The sequence below is a fragment of the Narcine bancroftii genome, chromosome 13 (assembly GCF_036971445.1).
Source record: "Narcine bancroftii isolate sNarBan1 chromosome 13, sNarBan1.hap1, whole genome shotgun sequence".
NCBI classification, from domain to species: Eukaryota; Metazoa; Chordata; class Chondrichthyes; order Torpediniformes; family Narcinidae; genus Narcine; species Narcine bancroftii.
Genome location: NC_091481.1, coordinates 30,829,323 through 30,853,982, shown reverse-complemented (window position 1 = coordinate 30,853,982; position 24,660 = coordinate 30,829,323). Strand labels below are relative to the sequence as shown.

The following is a 24,660-nucleotide window of genomic DNA, read 5'->3' as shown; positions in this document are numbered from 1 at the left end:
CAAGGACTAGGATCAGTGAGGCGGTCGCAAGTCACGTCGGGCTTGGGAGTTGGCCTTACACGGGGCAGTGCATCAGCCGGGGCAGGATCAGAGGACGAGTTGGCCGGTGACGAGCATGAGGCGAAAGGCGAGGATCTGCGTTGGACTTGGGAGTTTGTTTTTGGGTGGGCAAGGCAAGGACAGTGGTGCTGCTCTTCAAATGGGGCCCAGGGCCTGTGCCCCTAGATACACCTCTGGTCTTTGCACAAAATAGTGGTTGTCAGAACATTTTCACAAAATGTCCACCTCAATTCCTTCAAGCACATATCAAAGAACACATAGTTTATCTGCTTCCACTGTAGGTGGCTCACTCCAGTTCACTGTTTTGAGTTCCTTTGTGTCCAGCATCTGGATGGATTTTGTCTGAAATAGGTGGCAGTCCACAAAATAGGAACCTTTGTGGACTGGCTCACTGCTTCCAAATATGTTTCAAAGAACAGGTGTGGAAGTTGGATATAAGCTCACAGTATCTTTGAGATTGAGGAGCATAGAAACCGCAGCTTCCAGGCTGGGAAACGGGGTCTTTCCACAGGTGGTGAGACTGCAGAACAATTCTAGAAATGTGTGTATTATTGCTATGTATACATGTCGTATTTGTCAAGGATGTACTGTGTGTGCACAATGGTCCGGAGATGTGCTTATTGTTAGGTTGTGTATGTATACTTAGATGAGAATAAACATGAACTTGATCAATAATTGATTCCATTAATTTTTTTTATCCATCCGCTGGCTCGCGAAGCCGCTCCACTGCATGGACTCGAGCTGCGCCAGCTTGATTCCATTAATTTGAGATGAATACAAGTTGCTATAGTTCCCCTTTATTTTTTTTTGAATGAAGAATTGTTTGTTAATATTTTAAAATTAAAATTTTGATGGAAAGTATTATGTTGGGCCATTTACATTTCTAAGTGCTACACTACCTCCAGATGCACATCTGTATTTCACAAGCTGAATCTTATCTCGAGCCTTTATTTCCATCTGAGTCATACATTCATGACTCATTGTTTATCTTCCTCCAGTTGGCTTTACCAGTATTTTAATTATCTTGATAGAATATATGCCCTTTATTGATTTCTAGTCTTGTGGTGGCGAGTTCTCTTCTGATTTGTTGTGGGGGTTGAGTATTGGTGAAACAAAGTTTGAAGGACTCGGTGGTTCAAATTTATATTTGTTTCAGAATTATTTGATTCGATTAATTTAACAAATTGCAATTTGTTCACTCAGCGACTGAAATGTGGGTGGTGAATTTTCAGGTGAAAAGCTATGGAAGACCATGAGAGGTTCGTGCTGCTGTTCGACTGGAAACAGGTTTAATTTTTGTTTGTGGTAGCAAGTGGATGTGGTTCTGATCTGTAGTGGAAGTGCACTATTATAATTTAGCAGGTGCTTTCGTGTTGCTTGCAGAAATCTCTGTGCTTGCTTTGTAAGAATAGTTCCGCCATGTTGTGCCTTCTGTGGAATTAGAGGAAAAGAATGGTTTTGAAACAATTCTTGGGTACATTACTGAGCAAGTATTTGCTTGCTGCAGAGACCAGAACTCTGGTGCACTACAAATGAATAAGCCAAGTTAATGCTTTCAAGTAAAATACAGGCACTATGGAATCCATATAACCATATATAACCATTTACGGAGCGGAAACAGGCCATGTTGGCCTTTCCATTATTGGCTTATTTTCATATTCTTAGAGCTGATGTTCAAAGTATTTTACTGACATTGTTGAGTCGTGGAAGCTGTCGAATAGAGTGCTATCACATCAGGTCTGTGAACTTCCGTCTTCATAATTCTTCGGTATTTCTCATTGACATTGTAAAAAGCACTGTTTGTAATTCATAACTTTTAGTACGTCTATAAATGTAAAGAATGAATAAACTTTCAAATTTCTATTATGATCTTGGGGTTCACAAACTATTTGATGTCCACTGAAGTACTCCAGAAGCATTGTTCACATTTTTCTACATTTTGTTAAAACCTAGTCAGAGGCTCTTTTGGCCCATTTAATCTTACCTGCCTCACAGAGCTATTCTTTTTGCTGCCTATTTTACGTAACTTACTCTTTCCATATTCAGATTTGTTCTCCTTCCACTGAATCTACCTCACACTTGCACCATGAGCATTTTACTGTGGCCAATTGACCTGCCAAACGTCACTTATCTGGGATGTGGGAGGAAACTGGAGAAAGTCCACATGGGCACAGGGCATGTGTGAATTCTACCAGAGGTCAGAATTTAACTGGGTCACTGGAGCTGACACAGTAGTCTGCAACCTAAAGCTGCCCATTGTTATGATATGGTAGACAATATAGTCAGTGTTCCATCAGCAAGAGCTCACATCTCATAGCAATGAAGAAAGATCAAATAACACTGGACATCAAAGTTTTTTCAAAAGGTTTGCTTCCTAAGAAAAATTGGGGATTATGTCCGATAACTTCAAGATGAGCACAAAGTTAATTTCACTTTTGCTGTATCACCTAGGAAGTTGGAGAAACATTGAATGAACTTCTTTAATTGCATAATGATGCTGACAAGTTTGTTGGTTCAACTGACCTAAAAAAGTTTTGCCATGATTTTCATTTGTACACCACATCCGATACCTCTCATCTTACTGCCAGCATTGACGGATTCCACATTATCTGCATCAGAGAGACCAGTCGAAACCTGGGAGATCACCTCGCTCAGCACCTCTTCTCTACCTGCAACCACAACAACCTCCCAGTGGCTAGCCGTTTCAATTCTGGGTCACACACCCACGCTTACATGTCTGTCCATAGCATTATATAGTGTCCCACCCTGACCACCTGCAGATTGAAGGAACAACACCTTATTTTCTATCTGGGTACCCTCTAGCCAGGTGGTATGAACATTGACTTCACTGCTTTCCATTAAACCTGCTTGCCTTTTCTTCCCCCTCCCCTATTTCCTACCTGTCCAGTTCTTTCACCTACACAGCCCTGCCTTTCCACCCATCTTCCCTCAATGTTCCTGTCCCCTCCCTCCCTTTTCCACTTATCATCTCCTACCCTGCCACCCTCCTTCTCTTCCCCCCCCCCCACCGGTATTTTCTCATACTTTGATGGGCTCAAGCCTGAAACGTCAGTTATACATCTCTGCCTTTGCTACATAAAGGACACTGTTTGATCTGCTGAGTCTCTACAGCATTATGTGTTTTTATTTGAACCATGGTGTCTACAGAATTCTTGTCTTTTACGGTTGATGGATTCCAGTTGTTCATGTACTGCTTTTCCATGATCGCAATGTGCACCAAGTTCTGTACCAAGTTCATCAGGAAAGGGGTCCAAGTGTGAATACAGAAAATGAATTTTCAATGACATGTTGCGCCTCATGGGTTTGTATGCTTGAAGCATGTTGTCAATTAGCTGGATGTAGTCTGGTGCTCTAGTTGCCAAGAAAATTCCTCCACAACATCTGTAAATACCTTCGGCCTCAAATGTGCCCAGCATCTTCACTGAGTGCTTGGATTGACCAAAAGCATCTTGCTTTGTGGGCAATATACTGTCCTAATAGACAATAGATATCCTGTCATATTGTATATTCAAAAAAGTTTGTGATAGGAAATTTTAAGGTGATTTTTTTTGTGATCAGCAGCCTAATATCCATGAAAATACACTCGTGTTCTGGGAACAAAATATTCAATTCTAGATGTTGGTGCTCAGCATTGTTGGATAACTCCACTGCTCACTTTCTAGCAGCACTAAGAACCGATTTGTATCCACCTTTGAATGGAGACAGGACATCAGTGTCCCACAGGAGACTCCGGTTGCTGGAATCCAGAGCAACATTGATGTCATGTTTCATGTGAGATGGCTGATAGGAATAGATTTAATGTCCAAATAAGATCACAGTTATCTGCAGTGACGTGTCGAATGAATTATGTGCTTCAATCCAAGATCTTCTGTCTCAGCGTGACATCTTTGCCCTCCTGATGAAAGGTCATCAGCCTGAAATATTTAACTCTTCTGCTCTTCTTGATTTGTTTGATGAGTAATACCATTTTGCATTTGCTGTATCTTGCATTGTTTTAGTTCTATAACAATCGAAGTGAAGGTGCTAGCAAATCATAATTTGAATTTCACATGGACATTTCCACCTGCAAAATTACTCGATAAATAGTTATTTTAATTGATTTGAACTTTGACTGTAGGGACCACACTTTTTAAAAATATCTGAAGTGAAATTTTCTTGCATCCTCAGGATATTAACTCTTTTTCTGTCATGGACCACATCACTTCAAGTGATTTCCCTGCCATTGCCTCCAACCTGATGTAGATCCCCATTCTCGTACTGCCTTCTTCTAAGTCCTGGGCGGCTCGATCAGTGTGACAGTTAATGCAGTGCTGTTACAGTGGCAGTGACCCAGGTTCGAATTGGGCACTGTCTTTAAGAAGTTTATATGTTCTTCCCGTGTCTGTGTGGGTTTTCCCTGGGCACACTGATTTCCTCCCACCCTCCAAAATGTATGAAGTTGAAGATTAATTTGGGTGAAATTGGATGGCCAGAATGGACTTCTACCATGCTGTAAATGAAATTTAAATTTTTTTTAAAATTTACCCAAGATTCCAAACCAACATATTGCTTTTGTCTGCTTCTACCGGTGCAGAATTTGACAATTTAATTAATTTTCTGCCAATTTCCACTCCTCCCTTCAATTTACTTGGACTGTTTCTCTCCCCTATCTCCTCTTCATCTTAGGAGGCAAATTATCCATGGACATGTATTACAAACCCACTGATTAATGTTTCTGCAGGAATGGTGAGGGGAATTAAAATGGTTTGCAACTTGGACTTATGGACAGCGCAGGTGATCATTAAAGCAGACACCCAATCTGTGTTCGGTCACACTGATGTATAGGAGGCAGCACAGTGCAATTACACGAGATAGCATCAGATTAGGATGGATCGTGTGCACGCAGAGTTTGCCTCAACTGGAACATCTGTTTGTGGAGCTGAAGGAGGAATTGCTCGGACAAATTTGCACTTTCTGCAGTTAGAGCAGGAAGAACCCTAGAGGGGATGAGGTGGTAAGATCAGACCAGAGAGTATCGGAGAGACTGATCTCAATGAAAAGTTGATCTGAGTGGGGAGGGCAAGATGTGGCTGATGGTGGGATTGTGTTGAAGTTGGAGGATAATTTGTCGTGTGTGGAGGAAAGTGAGGACCAGAGAGTATCGGAGAGACTGATCTCAATGAAAAGTTGATCTGAGTGGGGAGGGCAAGATGTGGCTGATGGTGGGATTGTGTTGAAGTTGGAGGATAATTTGTCGTGTGTGGAGGAAAGTGAGGACCAGAGTGACATGGACCTTGTTCTGCTTGGGCAAGGGTGCCATTTGAGAGCAGAGTACAAGAAACGGAGAAGATACGGATGCAACCTTTATTGGTGGCAGGAAGAGGGGAGCCACATTTCTGAAAGGGGACATTTTGATGCCCGGGAATGGAATTAAACTGTAAAGTCTGTAGATTCTGGGGTCAAATCCATTGCACAAATGTGCTGGAGAAACTCAGCGGGTCCTTCAGCTGCCAAAGGAAGCAAGTTGTGTAGCATCCACAGGAAGTAAAATGCAGATGCTTGTGATGTTGTGATGCTTGCTGAGTTTCTCCAGCATGTTTGTGTCCTGGAATGGATTGACAGAGCATATCTATCAGCTGATGGGGGGAAAGTTGAGGGGAGACGTCAGGGGTAAGTTTTTTTTAAACACAGAGTACTGAATGCATTGTCTGGGGAGGTGGTGAAGGCTTGTACAATAGGGACATTTAAGACTTTTAGAAAGGCACATGGATGCATTTAAAATAGAGGGTTATGGATGTGAAATAGGGAAGGTTTAGATAGTTGAATAGATTTACTAGGTCAGTGCAACATCATGGGTCAAAGGGCTTGTGCTGTGATGTTTTTTGTTCTAATCTGGGAGTAGTTGCAGTGGAGGAATTAGGATAAAAGCTTATCTTCCTTAAAAGGGACAGGGTAGGAAGAAGTAATGGGATTCTGTGGGTTTCTCATGTGTGTCCATGGATCGTTTGTCTCCTGCAATGGAGATTGAAGTCCAGAGAGGGGAGGGACGTAAGGGTTCAATCAGGCAGACACAGCATGGTTTTAGAAAGGGAAGATCTTGTTTGACAAACTTGTTAGGATTCTTTGAGGATATAATGGGTGCGGTGGATAGAGGGGAACAGGTTAATGTTGTGTATTTGGATTTCCAGAAAGTGTTTGATAAGGTACCGCACAAGAGACTTATCAGTAAGTTACAGGAAAGTGGAGTCTGGGGAAGTATATTGGCCTGGATTGAAAATTAGTTGTCTAACAGGAGGCAGAGAGTCGGGATAAATGGGAGTTTTTCAGGTTGGCAGAGAGTGGTAAGTGGGGTGCCGCAGGGGTCAGTGTTAGGCCCACAACTGTTCATTTACATTGATGACTTGGAGGAGGGGACAAAATGTGGTGTAGCCAAGTTTGCGGATGACACCAAATTGAGTGGAAGAGCAAATTGTAATGAGGATGTGGAGAGTCTGTAGAGGGATAGAGTTAAGCTGGATGAGTGGGCAAAGGTCTGGCAGATGGAGTACAATGTTAGTAAGTGTGAGGTTATCTACTTTGGCAAGAAAAATAAAAGAGCTGAATATTATTTAAAGGGTGAAATACTACAGCATGCTGTTGTGCAGAGGGACTTGGGAGAGCTTGTGCATGAATTGCAAAATTGCAGGTGCAGCAGGTTATTAAGAAGGCAAATGGAATGTTGGCCTTCATCACTAGAGGAATTGAATTCAGGAGTAGGGAGGTAATGCTGCAACTGTATAAGACTGCAACTGTAACTGAGACTGCACCTGGAGTACTGTGTCCAGGTCTGGTCTCCATATTTGAGGAAGGATATACTGGCTTTCGAGACGGTCCAGAGGAGGTTTACTAGGTTGATCCCTGGGATGAAGGGGTTGACTTATGATGAAAGATTAAATCGTCTAGGATTGTATTCGCTCGAGTTCAAAAGAATGAGAGGAGATCTTATAGAAACAGATAGGATTATGAAGGGTATGGATAGGATAGATGTAGGAAGGTTTTTTGAGCTGGCCGGGGAAACTAAAACGAGAGGACACAGTCTCAAGATTCAGGGGAATAGATTTAGGACAGAAATGAGGAAAAATAGTTTTTCCCAGAGAGTAGTAAATGTTTGGAATTCTCTAACCAGGGAAGTGGTTGAGGCTGCCTCATTAAACATATTTAAAATTCGGTTAGATAAATTTTTACATGATAGAGGAATTAGGGGATATAGGGAGAAGGCAGGTAGGTGGAGTTAGGTCATAAATTAGATCAGCCATGATCGTATTGAATGGCGGAGCAGACTCGATGGGCCATTTTTGGCCTACTCCTGTTCCTACTTCCTACGTTCCTTTGTTCCTATGAGATGTCAGAAACAGTCCAAGTAAATGTAAGGAAAGAGTGGAAGATGACAGTGAAGTTAATAAAATTCTTGAATTCTGTACGGGTGCAAGAAGCAGCAGTAATTGTGCTATAAATCGCGCACAAGTACATTTGGAGAATTATTCATCAAGTGGAACAGTAAATAATATCAGGTTTGTAAATCTGAGTTCACTCCTTGATGACAAAACTGGTCTTTTTCAATTACATGAGGTTCTGTGAATTGATATGCAATTTAAAAGAGAGAAGTATTTGATTTCTTTAGACATTTACATGGCTTGTGGTTTTTATTCTAGTTCCTGTTGTAATTATCCAGTTTGAAGTAGCTTGTTTACCACAATCTATACCTTGTATGTCCCTTTGGTCTTTGCCAGTTGAAAAATGTTTAGATTTTGGATATCTGATCAGTGATGTATTTCTTTCCTGTGATATATTTAAAATCCAGAAATCACATCTGTAGGATCTCTTTTGTTGGCTTTCCTTGTGCTTAACGTTCTTGCTTAAACATTTAAAAAAAAAAAATCTTTTCCTCAACAACTGTTTTTACACCATCTCCCATTTCCTGCTCCTAATTTGATTTCAATTTTCTAGTCCCCATCAGAACATTGCTTTTCCCTGGCAATAGAATCTCTCATTGCCATCTCATGTTCTGGTTTATCTATGTCTATCTATGTGGCAACTTCTCACTCTATGATCATGTAGCTTTTATTTTGTCCATTATATACCACTCTCCTGTATTTCTGAATTTGCATTCATCATTCCTGCTCTGAATTGTAGATTTACAGGACTGCTACAAATCTCTTTTCTCCTTCTGCTTTCTTCACTCTACGAATGACCATACACTTCCTCTCTATTCTTTCCCTCAATCTGTGGGATGGCCACACTGGTGGAAGTAGAAGCATAATGGTTTCTGTAGTTTTGAGAATAGGAAGAATGGTGCTTTTCATCATTTTAATTTTGCTAGTTGAAGGTGAGACATGTTCTATATTTGCAGGAAGAAACAAAACTGTATAGAGCTCTCAAGTAGATAATTTGAAACATGAAAATTAATCTGCATATTAACATTAGATAGAAATTGAATTCTATTGAAATCAGGATTTTAACACAAATAGAACAGAGGTTCGCTTGCGAATCCCAGTGTAATTTGAAAGAGAAAATGTTCTTAACCTTAAAGAATAGTTTTATTACCTAATGAAGAGGATCAAAAGTTTACGCAAGATATTTTTTTTTAAGATTGTAGATACGCAGGGGAATATATTGATAGGAGAGGACTTTAACCTTAATTTGGGCCCCAAGATGGATAAAACTGGACAAAAAACTAGCAGAAAGAACAAAGTAGCCAAATTTATGGTTAAATCAATACAGGAAATGCAACTTTTGGATATATGGAGGAGACAACACCCAAAGCAGAAGGAATACTCATATTATTCGAGTAGACATGAAACATACTCAAGGATTGACCTGTTCCTGTTGTCAGCCCATATCCAAGGGAGAGTTAGGAAAACGAAATATAAAGCTAGATTGTTATCTGATCGCTCACCCCTCTTATTAGCAATAGAACTGGAGGACATCCCACCAAGAACATATAGAAGGAGGTTAAACTCCTTTTTAGAGAATTTAGAGAGTTTATTAAACACCAAATTAAAATGTACTTTGAAATAAATACGGAATCAGTGAAAGACAAATTTATATTATGGAATGCAATGAAAGCCTTCATCAGACGGCAGATAATAAGTTGGGTAAATAAGATGAAAAAGGACTACATTCGGGAAATAGAACAGCTGGAAAAGGAAATAATAAGTACAGAAGAAGAACTAGCAAAAAGGGAAGGTACAACAAAAAGAAAATTGGCGGACAAAAAATAAAATATGAAACACTACAAACGTTTCAGGGGGAGAAGAACATAATTAAAATAAAGCAGAAGTATTATGAGCTAGGAGAAAAAATGCACAAAATACTAGCTTGGGAGCTTAAAACAGAACAAGCTAAAAGAATGGTATTTGCATCAAGGAAAAAGGACAAACAAATTACATATAACCCAACAGAGATCAAAGAAAACTTTAAGGAATTCTACGAACAATTATACCAAACTTAGAACGAAGGGAAAGAAGACAAAATAGATGAGTTTTTAGCTAAAATTGAACTACTGAAATTGCAAGAAGAGGACCAAAACACATTGATAAAATCATTGGAAATAGAGGAAATTCAAGATATATTAAAAAAGCTACCAAACAATAAAACACCTGGGGAGGACGGACTCCCAATAGAATTCTATAAAACATTTAAAGAGTTATAAATTCTCCTCTCCTGGAAGGAATGAACCAGATAGAAGAAACACAAAACTTGCCAGATTCATGTAAAACAGCAATAATTACAGTAATACCAAAGACAGGGAAAGATCCACTAACATCAGCATCGTATAGACCAATATATCTACTTAACTCAGATTACAAGATAATAGCAAAACTATTAGCAAACAGATTGGCCGATTGTGTACCAAAAATAGTAAAACTAGATCAAACTGGATTTATTAAGAAAAGACGAACAACGGACAATGTCTGTAAGTTCATTAACTTAATCGATGCAGTACAAGGAAATAAGACACCAACAGTGGCTGTTGCTTTAGACGCAGAGAAAGCCTTTGACAGGGTAGAATGGAATTATTTATTAAAAATATTACAGCAGTTCAACCTACCAGAGAAATATATTAATTGGATTAAAACATTATATAAGGGACCAATGGCAAAGGTGACAGTAAATGGATATATATCGAACCAATTTAAATTAAGCAGGTCAACTCGGCAGGGATGTCCACTATCTCCCTCTCTGTTTGCTTTAACAATATAACCATTGGCAGAACTGATGAGAACAGAAAATAAAATAAAAGAGCAGGAATATAAAATCAGTTTATTTGCAGATGGTATCATAGTATACTTAACAGAACCAGAAATAACAATAAAAGAATTACATAAGAAATTGAAGGAATATGGAGAAATATCGGGGTACAAGATCAACGCAAATAAAAGTGAAGCGATGCGAATGAATAATGCGGATTACTCAGTTTAAAAAAGAATCACCATTTAAATGGCAAATACAAGCAATCCGATACCTAAGTATTAGACTAGATAATAATCTAGGCCATCTATACAAATTAAATTATCAGCCATTAATGAAGAAATTACGGGATGACTTAGAACATTGGAAAGATTTACCACTAACACTGATAGGAAGGGTAAATTACATTAAAATTAATATCTTTCCAAGGATACAAAACCTATTTCAACTGTTACCAATTCCCTTAACAGAGAAATTCTTCAATGAACTAAAGAAAATAATAAGGAAATTCTTATGGAAAGGGGGGAATCTGAGGATAGCGCTAGATAAATTAACAGAATGGTAGAAACAAGGTGGTTTGCAGCTACCAAACTTTAAAAATTACTATAAAGCAGCAAAATTAAGATATCTCAGATTTTTATCAAACAAGGAAAAAACCAGATTGGACCAAGATAGAGCTAGATAAAATAGGGGAGAAGCTACCAGAACATATACTTTATAAGTGGGATGAAAAACTGGTGCAATATAGAAGTTCACCAGTACTGCACAATCTGCTCAACATTTGGAAGAAGATTCACATAGAAAGGAAAAAAACAAATTACCAACTACCAAAATTATTACTGATGCAAAATCAACTAATCCCTTTCACAATAGATAACCTTTCCTTTAGAGAATGGGAGAGAAAAGGAATTAAAAGAATAGAAAATTGTTGTTTGGGAAATAATTTATTATCATTTGAACAAATTAAGTACAAATATGGAATAACTCATGGTACAATGTTTGCATACCACCAACTAAAAACCTACTTAAAGGACAAATTGGGAAGCAGACTGAGATTACCAGAAAGAAGCAGCTTTGAATATGTGATTACAGACACAATTAAAAGATTTATAACAAACATGTACATCAAGCTGCAAAAGAAAGAAAATGATGAAATAAGCTATAAACCCAAACAAAAATGGGAAAAAGATCTAAACATAAAGATAAAAAATGAAATATGGGAAAAGTTATGCTCCGGAACTATGAGAAATATAATAAACATGAGGTTACGCATTATACAATATAACTGGTTACATAGACTATATATCATGCCCCAAAAGTTAAATAAATGGGATCCAATATTATCAGATAGATGTTTTCGCTGTAAGAAGGAAACGGGAACAACAGTACATGCAATTTGGGCATGTGAGAAAGTGGAAAGTTTTGGGACGATCTAAATCGGGTATTAAATAAAATCACAAAAAGCAACATAGCAAAAAATCCAGAGATCTTTCTTCTAAGTAATCTAAGAAGTAAAGAATTAGGCCTTAAACTGGATGAAGCACAAAAAAGATTTATTATTATAGCCTTAGCTGTAGCAAAAAAATGTAATATGTCAACTTGGAAATCAGAAGAGAGCCTGAGAGTACAGCAATGGTACATGGAAATGAATAAATGTATTCCATTGGGGGAAAAAAAAAATAATTTAAAAAACAATGTCACATTATTTGAACAAATTTGGGAACCGTACATGGAACACAACAGAGAGAGCTTACCGCAGACCTCCACCCCCTAAAATGATAGAATGAGAAAATGACAAAATGAACTGACCCAGTGTGTAAAAGTAGATGACACAATTTTCTTGTTTATTTTCATTGTGTGATGACATTGTTTAATGGGTTTATTGTCTTGTATATGTTGAATTTTTAATAGGTTTGGAGGGGGGTGGGAAGGAGGGAGGGAAGAGAGAAAATAACATTGTATATCCAAGAGGGAAATGTTTGTGTGTATTTTGATTAATATGGATAATGTGAAAATATTTAAAAAAAAAGTTTTATTTAGATATTAGCTTTTGAAATCAATCTCCTACCTTGCTGCTTTTTAGCATTAAGATGTAAACACTTAAATTTCAACAAATATTTGACATTCCATTGCTTCCATTTATTAAAGTAATAATTTGCAAGTAATTTGAATTTACTGTATTGTACATTTTATTGTATAATAAATCTTATAATTTAATTATAAGTTCGTGTTCAAGTTTATTGCCATGTGTACCAAGGTGCAGTGAGATTTGTTTTGTGAGCAATGCATCTACACATCCTGTGCATAGCACAGCATGTAAACATGGTGCATATTGCAGCGTTACAGGGACAGATCTGTTGGTACCGAGCAAAAGCAACATTATTTAACTGGAGTGAGGTTCATTCAGAAGTCTAATAGTGGGAAGGTGTCCTTGAAACTGCTACTGCATGATCTTATGTGATTCTCTTCCTGATGGGAAGAGAGTGAAGAGTGCGACTGGGCTGGGATGAGTCTTATTACTTGCTTTTTTTTTGAGGCGGTGAGAAGCATTAGATTTTTCTGATGGTCTGAATTGTGTTCACACCTTTCTATGCTTTCTTGTGGTCCTGGGCAGGGCAATTCCTGTACCACAGAGAGGTTCATTCTGACAGGATGGCAGTTCCTGTACCGCAGAGAGGTTCATTCTGACAGGATATTTTCAATGGTGCATCTTGTTGAAGAATGCAGGTGACAGACTAAATTTCAAATAGATACTTTCTATTCTTCTAAACTCATGAACATAAATCCCTAAACTTCTGGTCTCCAAACTTGAGGAAGGACATACTAGCTATAGAGGGTGTGCAGCGCAGATTTACAAGGTTAGTTCCAGGGATGGCAGGGTTGTCATATGCAGCAAGGCTAGAAAAACTGGACTTGTATCCATTGGAGTTTAGAAGGATGAGGGGGGACATGATTGAGGTATACAAAATCATCAGGGGGATAGACAAGGTGAAGTCTGATTACTTGTTCCCAATGATGGGGGAGACGAGGACTAGAGGGCATAGTTTAAGAATACAGGGTAGGCCCTTTAGGACGGAGATGAGAAAGCATTTTTTTACCCAGAGAAGTGTGAATCTGTGGAATGCTCTGCCACAGAGGGTGGTAGAGGCGGATTCGCTGACTATGTTCAAAAGAGAGTTAGATAAGACTCTTGTGGGTAACAGAGTTAAGGGTTATGGGGATAAGGCTGGAAAGGGGTACTGATGGTAATGATCAGCCATGATCTAAAATGGCGGTGCTGGCCCGACGGGCCAAATGGCCTACTCCAGCTCCTATTGTCTATTGTCCACCTGAGTATCACTGCTGAACCTTCATGCACTCCCTCCACCACACACAGATACTTTCTTGGGTCAGGAGACCAAAATTGAACATGATGCATCGGGTGTGGTATTGGCAAAGTTCTGTTTAATAGATGCAAGACATCCTTGTTATTCTGCTCAAATCCTCTTGCAATGAAAACCAATATATTTCTTGCGACCTTAACAGCTTGCTGCATTTGCAGGTTTTCTTTTAGTGACTTGTTTACCAGAACACCCAAATCCTGCTGTAAAGAATATTTCTAATCAAACACCATTTAAGTCCTGTCTCTTTTCTGTGTTCCCTTCCAAAATCAATTATTTCCATTATATTCTACATCTGCTATGCCCACTCGTTCAATCTAAGATGCCTGAAGTCCTTTCGCTTTCTTTACATAATTCACAATTCTACCTAGTTTAATGTCTTCAGAAAATTTGAAATATTACATTTTGTTTCCTTAGCAAAACCATTGATGTGCAAGACTTTATCAAAAGCTGTTTGAATATCCAAATGTGTTGCGTTCACTTGTTATCCCTAATCAATTCCAATAACTGCATCCTCAAAAAAAAATCGTGATTGGCAAACAAAACTCTTAAATTCATGTTGACTCTGGCTAATCGTGTTAGTAGTTTCTAAGTGTCCAATTATTTCATCTTTTAAAATTGGGTTTAGTATTTTTCTTACTGGTCTGTGGATTATTTTTTTCCTCTCTCCTTTTTAAATAATGGTAACATTTGCTAATCCTCAGTCTGTGCGAATTGTTCCATGATCTACAGAATTCTGGAAAATTATAATAGATGCATCATTTCCACAGCCACTTTGTTCAACACTTGAATTCAATTGATCATTTCAAAGAATTTATCGGCTTTCAACCTCGAGCTCTATTTCCATTTCCCGATTGAATTTAATCCGCTTTGGTTTTTCATCTTTGTTAGATTTTTGATTCATTAACATTTCTAGAAAGGTACATGTCCTTTTCGGGGAAATCAGAACCAGAATATATGTATAACTGATCTGTCTTCTTCTTCCCCATTGTGAATTCTCCTGTTTCAGAACCAACATTTAATTGCTCAAGTCTTATCCTTATTTTTATGACAAAATATCAATATGAATATTGGATAAACATGTAGTAAAAGTAAAGTCGTTTTATTGCTGTTATGTGAGCCCATTTTACCATTGAAATAGGTTGGTTCCTCTGAATGAAGGCAATTTTTTGGGTGTAATCAGATGAGACAGTATGTCCCAAACACAGAAATGAAGTGGATCATATTATATTTAATAATTCTTCATCACATTTAGTTGAGAGGTGAAGGGTGTAATTTTTAAGAAATCTTTTATTATCGATAATGTGATTAATTTCAATATAGTGTTTGAAAAGCAGAAATCCAGGATGTCCATTAAGACTAGATTTTGGAAAAGTTGATTTGAACCCAAAAATCCAACCACAGCTGATTGAACAAATTTGTTAATGTGTGATAGGTAAGTGGCAAGTAAATCAAAAAGAAGAAAACAGAATGAACTTGTATTCATTTAAAAAAAAGGAAAGAACTCTATTAGCCTGTGAAACAGGTATGGGCAAGAAATTAAGCTGATGATATAATGGTTCAAACTGCCCTCCATTCTGACACCAGCATTGAGATAGATGGTCAAGATTCACTCCAGACCTAGCAGCTCCTGAATGGGGATCCATGCGCCTTCAATGTGAGGAATGAAATCCACTGCAATGTGTAATGTCATACCAATTTGTTTTAATGGTAATGGTAGACAAGTGAGTTGGAAAAAGCATGAGCCAAGCAACAGGACGCCGTTCATTCTGAATGACAGAAACAGTCAGCTCTGGACAGAATTTAGCAAATCTGCCCCAAGAATAATCAGATCCAAATTGTAATATGCTGACACATATTGTAAATTGTGGTGAACAATTTAATAAAAGAACTTCTGTTTGTGCACCCATTCTCAAAGGATGGATCCCAGGACACAAAGGCACAGTGCAACAATCTTGAATCAAAATACTTGGCCTCATCCAGAAGTTCCACCATTAGAAAATTATTGTTCATCCAATGTGAGTCACCCTTCATGATTCTGAAGCATGGATAAATGCCCTGGATAGACTTTAACAATCTTTTATTGGCCACATTGCAGTGGAGGTGCTGAATACCTTGAATGTTGTTCCTGCTTTCCAAGCTAGCCAACTGTCCCTCTTTTCCTCTTATAGTTCCCAAATATTAATTATTATGTGCCAATGTTCTCTTTCTGGCTACAACATTTATTTTAATCCTTCACGTTAACCTTCATTCCCATGCTGACAGAAATTGGGTTTACATTGCAGTTGTATTCTCTTACTCAGAGTTGCACTTTCTCCTTGATTTTTCATCTGAAATGCAGAGGAAATTCTTGTAACTTCACTTCCTGCAGCCAGGTTGCGGTGCATGTGAGCATGTTATGTTTTGTTAGAATTTTGATTGAATTATGTTGGCAACATTAGTCTAATTTTTCCCAACATTGCAGCTAGTTTTCCCCAGATATTGCAATTGGCCATGGCCTCTCGTGTCATTGCAGGGATGATTGTTAAGTTAAAATACTCAGCAAGATCTGTTTGTACTAACTGCAGGCAGATCTCACTGCTGTGTGCCACTTGGGACTGTTAGTCACCAGTGACTTGTAAAAAAAAAGCTGCTTCCAGAATTGCATTGCTGATTCTGTCCTTCGGGAAGCACAGTGAGAACGATCTTCACCATATGACATATCTGTGATCAGCATTTACCAGTGTACATAGTCTTTCCTTCCCTCATGAGGAGGGATTTTTGAACATTCTTTTTCTAATTTGGTTGCCCACAAATCAGTTTCCATCTTGACTTTATTTCATGATGGTATTACATGCTATGATCTATATCAACAGGCCTTCAGCAGATTCAGTCTTGTTGCAGAATGGTATAAAACAACATTCCATCATCTCCCCAACCTTTCTTGATGTACCTCACCTCAAGGAAGCTTTCTGCTGGGATGGAACTAAATTACAAGGCAAATAAGAAATAGTACTGCGCACATTGCTTCCATTCCATAACTAAGTTTACCCTCAACTTCAGTCATGAAGTTAAGTCCTCAAATGATCCTTGCATTTGCGCCTGTTTGGATGTGAGCTGCGAGATTTTGTCACGTTGGTCACTGAATCAATAGGCCTCACATTTTTGTAAAACAAAGGAATCCCTTCCAACCTACAACAGTAAAAGTCCATGATAAAAGCCTGGAAAAATGTGGGTAGTTTATCACGTTGGGAATGAGCTTTCATCGAAAAGATTTTTTTAAGTTTAGATGTACAGCAAGGTATATCTAAAACCTGTGCCACCCAAATACACCAAACTGACGTATAACCTCGTTAAGCTTTAAACAGTGGGAGGAAACCGAAGGCCCCCGGGGAAAACCCACGCAGATATGGGAGAACACACAAACACCTTACAGACAGCAGGGGATTTGATCGCTGGTTCTGTAACAGTGTTGCATTAACTGCTATGGTAACCATGCTAGAGATGGATGATAAAATTAACCATCTCCTTAACTGCTAGCTATTTGGGGAAAAGTGTATTTGAAGATTGGCCTCAAATCCATCTCCAGGGTCATGGTTTGCTGGGCATTGATCCCTGCCCTCTTGTGTGTCTTTGGGACATAAATTACATATAGAGGGCACCTCAAAACTGACTGATCCCACTAGCCTTGCCAAAAGCATCCAAATCCATGTGCAGTGTACCAATAGCAACATTCACTCCTAGGCCAAAATCTCCAGCATTTAAATACACATTTCATCCACTGGGCAGGCTGCATTGTTCACATGGACTGTCAATTAGAGCTGACTGAATGAAATACTATCTGGTGTCAAACATGATTCCCAGAACTGTCCCTCTGTTCCAGTAATTACAGCGACTTTGTTTCAGTCCAGCAATGGCTCTCTTGATAACCAGACCTAGGGTTCATCTGTTTAGCTTTATCACTTTTTATTGTTTTGTCAGATGATGTACGTTGAATTATTTATTTGTTCCTCGAACCAAAATACAGTAAGTAGCTTCGTTTTGAGTGCTGTCCAGGCAATCTAACTTCTGACCAGAGGGCATTGGTATTGATTTCTCCAATTTTCATGGACCTCCCCTCCCTGTGTCTCTATCTTTCCCTATCCCTCTCTTCCCACCCACCCCTTTCCTCCAGCTCTCCATCTTCTATCAGAAAGCCACTCTTCTTGGCTCTCTGCTCCCTCCCCTATCATTTCTTAGCTTCTTTCTCTTAACCCTCCCTTGTATTCACCCTATTGTCTTTCCTATTAGCCTGTGCTTCTCCCTGTTCCCATTCCTCCATTCTCTCCTCCAACGTTTTACTCAGACAACCACCTGTTTATTCTTCTTCTTCCCCCTGACGAAGGACTTTGAGTCAAAACCCTTACCTTTTTCTTCCAGTGTCGAGTTTCTCCAGCTCATTTGTGAATGCAGCAGGAAATGCAATAATAACAAACAGGGAAATAACTGCAGAGAGCAGCGTAATATTCGTCAAATTGTGCAGGCTTGGAGAAAATAGAGATAGTATTAAAACACTGCAGGAAATGGAGAAAAGTATAATTTTTAAAAGTCAGCACAAGGATCTTGTCGACCAGTGTGATTCTGGATAATATTGCGGCAACACTCAATTTACCTACTTCCAATAGATGGGGAAGATGTGCTGATTTATTTCATTGGGTTCTATTTTAATTATCTTGGAATTCCACAATTTTTTTTTTCCAAGTATGTTCTCAAGAAGGTTCAAGCTCTAGGCTTCACTCTGCAACTGGATCCTTGACTTTCTCATGGGAAGACCACAGTCAGTATGAATTGGAAACAACGTCTCCTCACTAATTATCGGCACGGGCACACCCCAAGGATGTGTGCTTAGCCCACTGCTCTACTCATTATACACCCATGCCTGTGTGGCCAGGTACAATTCCAATACTACCTACAAGTTTGGTAAAGACAACATAGTTGTCAGGAGAATCACAAATGGCAATGAGGAAGCCTACAGGGAGGGATAGAGATCAGTTCGTTGAATGGTGTAACAACAAAAACCACCTTGTGCTCAGCGTTAGCAAAACCAACGAGATGATTGTAGACTTCAGGAGGAAGTCAGGTGAACATGACCCAATCCTCGTCGAGGGCTCAGAAGGGGAGAATCAGGAACTTCAAATTCCCGGGTGTCAACATCTCCAAGGATCTGTCCTGGAGCCTCCATGTTGATCCAATCACAAAGAAGGCTCGCCAGTGGCTATATTTTGTAAGATATCTGAGAGAATTCAGTATGTCACCAAAAACTCTCAAAACCCTACTGTGGAGAACATTCTGGATGGCTGTATCACTCCCTGGTATGGAAGTGCCAACACTCAGGACAAGAATAAACTCCAGAGGGTTGTTAACTTAGCCTGCGTCATCACAGGCACCATTAAGGACATCTAGATAACGCGATGTCTTAAAAAAACAAACTCTATCCAGGCCATGCCCTCTTCACTCTGCCACCATCGGGGGGGGAAAAAAGATACATGAGCCTAAAGTAATTACTCAATGGCACAAGGACAGCTTCTTCCCCACTTCTATCAGATTCCCAAGTAATCGATGAACCAAAGACTCTGCCTCACTTTTTGTGCACTACTATTTTAATTTTTTTTTAAATTTATAGTAATGTTGTGAGATGGTTATAATATGAATGTTTGCTCTATGACGCTGCCGCAAAACATCGAATCTCATGACTTGTTCGTGACAATAAGTTCTGATTCTGAATATTACTATTGTACCACTTCTGCTCATCCACCCCTTCCTTCCATCTAACCCTGCTCCTTCGATCTGCCCTCACCCTCCCTACCCACGACCCTGCAGCTGCTCACGGTGGCACCTTTGAGGATCGAAACAACATGGATAGCACTGTGGTTGACGTGTTGCCTCCGGCTCCAGCTACATAGGTTCAGACATGGCCTTCTGCATTGTTTGTACAGTTCTCCCATTTAACTGTGTTGTGTGTCTTTTTCTTTTTAACTTTTTTTAAATTTAGTCATAAACAGCACCGTAACAGGCCATTTCTGCCCACGAACCTGCGCTGCCAAATTTTACCCCCAAATAACCTACAGCCCCCAGGATGTTTTTGAAAAGTGGGAGGAAACCGCAGACCCTGGAGAAAACCCACACAGACATAGGGAAAATGTGCAAACTCACTACGATAGCACGTGATTCAAACGGCAGTCTGGTCCCAATCGCTGGGACTGTAAAGGCACTGTGCTAACCGCTTCGCTATCTTAACTCTTCTACCCTGTTCTATCCGCCTGTTGTGGTTTCCTCACAAAGGAGTGCAGGGTAGGTGGGGAAATGAATGTGTAGATGAATGGCAGATTCTGGGGTAAGTTTATGGGAATGTGGGAGAATAATGGGATTAGAATAGAATTAATGTCACTGTGTGCTTGATGTGCATGGAGCCAGATTCTGTGTTATCTGGATAGATGATAATGTTCCAGCAAATGGTAAGTTGGTACCTACATAGCAGTGAGCATGTATTCCAATTTAGGGTGGAAAATTATGCACCATAATTTGCTGTATATTTTGAAAATATTGTAATTTAAATTTGGAAGGAGTTTATGTTATCTAATTGGAAATTCTTAAGTAATCGTCTGTTCTGTGACTGGTATGAATATTTCTCAGAAGTCACTTCAACCCACAAATCTTTATAAAGTACTTCTGTTATGATTAATGCATGGAAAGGAAGCATTTTTCTTGTGATTTCTACTCTGTGCATTTTTAAAAGTTCAGTAATATTGACTTAATGAATCAGCTTGCATTATTGATTACTTTTGTGCATTTTTGGAAGGGACTGTCTGGTATAAATCTGACTTGCGTGGAGAATAATAGATACCTTTAAACATTAAAAATGCATTCACATAAAATTTTTTGTATTTTTAAAATGAGAACATAGTTTCTACAGTAGATAAGACAATATACAAGAGATCATGCACTGTTTCAAAACTGCAACTACATCCAGAAGTATAGGTTAAAGCTAAACAGAGCAGAATGTCAGTTTGGTGTGAAGAAAATCATCTTTCTCGGTGATGAGCTGTCGGAGGCAGGTGTGGAGCCAGACAAGAGCAAGGTGAAAGCAATTCTAGAGATGCCCAAACCCACTGACAAAAATGGTATATTGAGAATACTGGAAATGATCAATTTCATTGGTAAATTCACACCAAGCCTGTCTTCCAAAACAATGTACCCGAAGGAGTTGTTACATGACAAATGTGAATTAAGTGGGCGGACAACTATGAGGAAGAATGGGGACAACAGAAGACCATTCTAACTAAAGAACCAGTGTTTTTGACATTCTTTGACCCATCCAGAAGGATGAAAATATATACCGACACTTCAAAAAAATGGGAATAGGTGCTGTACTGCTTCAGGCTGTGGGAGAAAATTGGAGGCCAGGTGTACATTCATCAAGGACAATGACAACATCTGAACATTGATATGCACAGATAGGGAAGAAGTGTGAAGATCTGGTCGATGGACTCGAAATTCCACAGCTATGTGTATGGTCGACCAACATTAGTGGTAGAGACAGACCACAAGCCATTAATAACCATAATCAAGAAAGACCTCAGTGAGATGTTGCTACGAATCCAAAGATTGATGATGAAACTATAACATTATGACTTTGAATTGGTGGATACACCAGAGAAACTTATTGTGCTCACTGTATTATTCTGCCCATGGCAACAATGCAGAGTGAAGCACACAGATGTTAGCAATACTACAACATCAGAGCTGAGCTGAGCATTGTCAATGGGCTTCTAGTCAGTCAGAGCAGAATGATCATTCCTCAATCACAGCGACAAGAGATGGTGAAAAGGGTGCATGAGGAGCACCATGGAATGGAAAAATGCAAGAGGAAGGCGAGAACTGCTGGTTATTGGCCAGGGGATAAATGCTGACATTGACAGGATGGTTTCAAGCTGTAAGACCTGTCTGAAACATCATGCAAAACAGCCAAAGGAACCCATGATCATAACTGACTTACCAGAGGAGCCATGGCAGACAGATTGGACTGATCTGTTCCACTTGGATGGAAAGAATTGACTATCTCTTGACTATCCTGAGATGGAGCTGCTTCCCAACATGTCTGCTGCATGTGTGATCAAATATATGAAATCAATCTTTACAAGACATTAAATTCCTCAAATTGTCTACAGTGACAATGGACCACGCTACTGCTGTAGAGAATTCCAGAACTTTGAAGAAAAGTATGATTTTCAACTTAAAGTCCTCTGCATCTGCAATGAAATGGTAAAGCAAAGAAATGAGTTCACATAGTTAGATAGCTGCTCAAGAATGCACAAGTTAGTGGCTCAGATCCTCATCTCGCTCTGTTGAGTTGCAGAGCTTCACCACTTGAACATGGCAAGTCACCTGCTGAGCTCCTGATGGGACGTAAACGACACACCACACTTTCCTACTCTGCAGACCCAAACAAGAACAGAGATATCAAACAGAGACAAAAGTGACTGCAAAGGAGACAAAAATAAAACTATGATAAGTCAGCAAGAAGCTTGGGGCCACTGGCCCAACACGACACAATGAGACTCGAAGATTCCACCATCTGGGTTAAGAAGGCCGCTGTTCTAGAGGAAGTAAATCCAAGATCCTACACTGTCAGAACAGTCAAATACTGAGGAGGAATTGAAAGAGTCTACTGAAAATGCAAGTGATGCTACAAGAACAGACAAATGCAGAAGGTCCAGTCTGAGCAGCATCAGAGGAAACCCCACCAGTGCTAGACAGTAATGAACTAGTGGAGCCTGACACATGCGCCTGTGTTGAGGAGATCAAAGCTCTGGACAGGCTGAATCTCTTTAAGCGTGCAGTTCTTTTTCTTTTAGATTCAGCCTTTGTTGATATTTGTATTTGTTTGTATATAACTTTAAGTTAAAATGAATACTGTATAACATGTAATAGAACATAGAACACTACACCAGAGTACAGGCCCTTCGGGCCTTTAATGTTGTGCCAACCCATATATTCTTTAAAAATAGTACTGAACCCACCCTAGCCCATAAAGATCTATATTTCTTTCAACAGTGTGCCTGTCTAAGAGTTTCTTTTGTCTCCTCAAAAAATTCAATTAGGCTCATGAGGCATAACCTTCCTTTCACAAAGCCATGCTGACTATCCTTGAGTAGCTTGTACTTCTCCAAATACTTATGGACATATAAGAATCCTCTCCAATAGTTTGCACGTGAGTGATATAAACTCCCCTGTCTATAATTCCCAAGATTCTTCCCTATTACCTTTTTTAAACAAGGAGGCTACATTTGTCATTCTCCAATCCTTCGGAACCTCCACTCTGGGCAAATAGGCCTCTAAAGTCATAGTCACTGTCCCACCTATCACTTCCCTCCTTGTCCATAGCAATCTGGAGTATATTGCGTCTGGCCCCGAGGACTTCTTCATCAACTCGGAACACATGGCATCATGCTTTTGTCCTTTACCCTAATTTCTGCACTCACATTCTCATTCCCCCCCCCCCCCCCACCCTGCCAAATTAGTTTAAACCCTCCCCAACAGCTCTAGCAAAACCTGCCTGTCAGGATATTGGTCCCTTTCCAGTTCAGGTGTAGCCTGTCCTTTTTGTACAGGTCAGACCTTCCTCAAAAGATCCCGATGATCTAGAAATCTGAACCCCTGCTCCCTCCACCAACTCCTCATCCATGCATTCATCTCCCATAACTTACTGTTCCTACCCTATCTGGCGGGTGACAGAGGCAGCAATCCTGAGATTACCACCCTTGAGGTCCTGCTTTTTAACTCCCTATACTCCCTCTTCAGCACCTCATCCCTACTCCTATCTAAGTTATTGGTGCCTACATCGACCACAACATCTGGCTGCTCACTTTCCCCCTCCAGAATGCTGTGAACTATCAGACACATCTCTGACCCTGGCATCCAGGAGGCAACATACCTTCAGGGAGCCTCAAACTCATTCACCTATCCTCTTGTCTGTTCTCCTCACCAATGTCCCCAATTACCATAGCTCTCCTCCTCCCCCTTCCCTTCTGAGCTGAGGGGCAAGCCTCTGCACCAGAGACATGGCCACCATGGCTTGTCCCTGGTAGATTGTTCCCCCAACAGTATCCAAAACAGTATACTTGTTATTAAAGGGATTGTTGATGATGCTCGATTGAACATCATAATGAAAAGGGATATGGTGATTGGGGAGTTGATCTTCCTGGCCAGGTTAGTTGCACAAAATGGATGTGTCACATGAGGTTGTGAGTTGATAATAAAATATAAGTAATGTAAAGTAACCAAAGTTTCTTTAACACAATAGAAGCAACATCACAGGAAAAAATGCATAGAAATGCTGGAGGAACTCAGCCGGTCTCGCAGCGTCCATTGGAGGTTAAGATATATTACCGACATTTTGGATCTTAGCCCTTCATGGATGGGCTCAGACCCAAAAAGGTCTGTTAGACTGGCTGAGTTCCTCCACCATTTCTGTGTGTGTTTCCCTAAATGTGTTCTGTGTTTTAGTGAGGGGTAACACAGTATGATGGTTTGTTCTTAAAGATAGGGTGATCCATTTAGTGCCAGTACTTTGGAAGATTGCGTGGAAATTCGGAGATAAAAGCAGGATAAGAATTGAGTATTGCTTCTAAGATGACAGGGCAGAACCACCCGAGATTAATATAATCCTATGAAGGAAAAGTCATGTCAATGTTCACCAGAAATGTTCAGAGTTCACTATTGCAGAATTGGTGGAGGTTTTACTGAAAATATGTATGGAAATACAACTGTAATGTATTAAGTTGCCAGAAACAAATATACTTTCTCTTCAATCCTCAAGTCAATGTCCATTTTGTTTTGAACAGTTGTTAATTTGATGGTTAGTGTAGCTAGTAAATAAGTTCTATTTCTGCATGGTCTGAAAGAGAGCCTGCTCCTTCCTCATAATGGAGTGTTGAAGTGACATCATGTGCGGTGTCGAGTTTCAGTTCCT

At 39.6% G+C, this 24,660-nt stretch overlaps 1 protein-coding gene and 1 long non-coding RNA gene across 9 annotated transcripts in view; one reads left to right on the top strand and one right to left on the bottom strand.

The window, feature by feature from the left end:
* The window catches only part of plekha5 (pleckstrin homology domain containing, family A member 5), a 429,638-nt gene that overhangs the window by 253,789 nt on the left and 151,189 nt on the right, over positions 1-24,660 (top strand). The gene's annotated exons all lie outside the window — the stretch shown is intronic.
* Positions 1,372-23,774, bottom strand: LOC138748444 (uncharacterized). 2 transcript variants are annotated; one of them, XR_011348037.1, is made up of 3 exons: positions 23,623-23,774; positions 18,056-18,172; positions 1,372-1,491 (listed from the first exon to the last, which is right to left on the bottom strand). It is a non-coding gene; the product is annotated as an uncharacterized lncRNA (long non-coding RNA). The 2 variants fall into 2 exon arrangements; XR_011348036.1 differs by lacking the exon at positions 1,372-1,491 and adding an exon at positions 15,476-16,000.